Raw genomic sequence first — 2,616 nt, 5'->3', positions numbered from 1 at the left:
TGGGATATCAGCTGAATAACCAGAACATAATTTGTAGTCTCACATACAACCAAAGTGTACTTAAGCTCTGCCTTTCCTTTCCAAAGGTGTTTATTTTTATTTTTATTTTTTTATTTTTTTTTTGTTTGTCATCTTTGCCTGTTTTATACTCTTTATTATTTGTTCTTAGTTAATCCCCTTGTCACTAAACCTAGGGCTTTTTATTACCCTGTTAATTAACCATTACTAAGCTAATTATCTTCAAGATCATTTTTTTATGATTATCATTTTTCTTATTATTTTTTATTTTACATTAATATTGTCAGTCTACTGATTTTTTGTTTTTTTATTTTATGTAACTTCTGTGTCCTCCCTGGCTAACTATTGGATCTTTATTTTACTTCTAAATTGTTACTATTTTATTGTATTTGCTTTTATTCTTGTGTTTTGCTTTATCGTGTATCTTATATCGTGATCCCTCTGCATCTCTATGCTCACTGATATTGATCCTGATCAAAATCTTCTGTCTCATATCTACACCAACCAGCACATTGATCATCATTATTGCAAGTATTTCACAGCACACCAGGCTAAAAACAAACTTCAAAATAGCACCTGTCTATCAGTTTATAACCAAAATGTTAGATCACTTGGTAAACATTTTGACGATTTAAATGCATTACTCACAGCAATAGGTACTAACCTATCGTTCATTATTTTAACAGAAACTTGGCTAAATAAAGACTATACCCAACTCTACAACTTAGCTGGTTATAAAGCCATTCATAACTGTAGGCCTAATAAAAAAGGTGGTGGCACAGCTATATATTACCGAGATACATTTATCTGCAACAGTGTTATTAGTGACAGAGATGACTACTGTGAATATACTTTTGCTCAGTTTTCAATTAAATCCCTTAAATCTTCTTTGACTATTGGAGCCATCTATAGATTTCCCAATACTAACATAGCTTCTTTCTCAGACAACCTAAGGAATCTTATTATAAACAACAATCTCAACAAAAACCACTTCATTCTGGGAGGAGATTTTAATATTGACCTGGGTCAACAAAATTGCTCTCAAGTTGATTATTTCCTTAACAGCATGAACTCCTGTATGCTAATCCCCACAATCACCAAACCTACCCGAGTCACTCAAACATCAGCCACTACCTTGGACCACATATGGACAAACATAACAGCTCCCCTTGTATCTGGTATAATTTACGACAGAACAACTGACCACTATCCTACCTTTCTCATAGCGAACATGGACATAACACCACCAAAAAGCAAGAAACTTTCATTTAGGCTACACAGTGAATCAGCTTTAGACAATCTTACAGAGGCACTTTACAATATTAACTGGGATTCTGAATTCAATAATACCCATGATATAAATTCATTAGCTAACCTCTTCATCTCCAAAACTCTAAGCCTCTACAACATTCATTGTCCCCTTCTTACCAAGCAAGTAACTGACAAAAGATTAAACAATCCATGGCTCACAAGTGGCATTCTCAACTCAATCAACAAGAAACATGAATATGAAAAGAAAGTTAGGATTGGCCTAGTTTCAAAGGAAGTAGCTAAAAGGTACTCATCAATGCTTACCAGTATCATAAGAAAGGCAAAACTTGCATATTATGTCAATAGATTCAATGAAGCAAAAGGCAACATGAAAAGCACTTGGAAAACTATCTCTAGTATCCTAGGAACTAAACAACACTCACATAACCAAATAAAACTCTACAAGGATGGGGGTATACCGTCAACTGACTTAGAAATGGCAAATGAATTTAATAGTTTCTTTTCATCGGTTGGTGCTAATCTTGCCAGTAAAATCCCACAGACTCAGACACATATTAACACATATCTCTCAGGCAGCTATCCAAACTCTCTTCTCCTTTCACCAATCAGCCCGGCAGATGTTGTGTCCATCATACATTCTCTAAAAACCAAGGCAGGGAACACCAGTGAAATTCCGTCCATTGTGTACAAGAGAGCCTCCCATGCCCTTTCCTCACCCCATAGCACTACTGTTCAACAAATCTATAGAGTATCACACCTTCCCTGATATCCTCAAAAAAGCAAGAGTAACGCCAGTCCATAAAGGAGGCAATCCGGCGGACATAAACAATTATAGACCAATATCAAATCTACCCATTCTATCAAAAATATTTGAAAAAATTATTTACAAACAGCTCTATTCCTACCTCGTAAAATTCGACATACTCAGCCCCTGCCAGTTTGGCTTCCGGTCCCAAAAGAGCACCAATGATGCAATCATTAGTCTCCTTGACATTATCTACTCAGCCCTTGACAAAAATGAGTTTCCGATTGGACTCTTCATTGACCTAAGAAAAGCCTTTGATACTGTTAATCACAACTACCTCTTACTTAAACTCCAGCATTATGGAATCCGAGGCCTTGCCCTTGACTACATCCGATCCTATCTTAGTGACAGACACCAATATGTAACCATCAATGATACAACTTCTTCCACTCTACCAATTACCGTTGGAGTGCCACAGGGCAGCATCTTAGGACCTCCTCTATTTCTTATATATATAAACGATCTGCCTAATGTCTCTAATATTCTCAAACCTATATTGTTTGCTGACGATACTACCCTTA

Source organism: Procambarus clarkii, chromosome 38 (genome assembly GCF_040958095.1).
Source record: "Procambarus clarkii isolate CNS0578487 chromosome 38, FALCON_Pclarkii_2.0, whole genome shotgun sequence".
Lineage (NCBI taxonomy): Eukaryota > Metazoa > Arthropoda > Malacostraca > Decapoda > Cambaridae > Procambarus > Procambarus clarkii.
Note: the sequence above shows the minus strand (reverse complement) of the source record.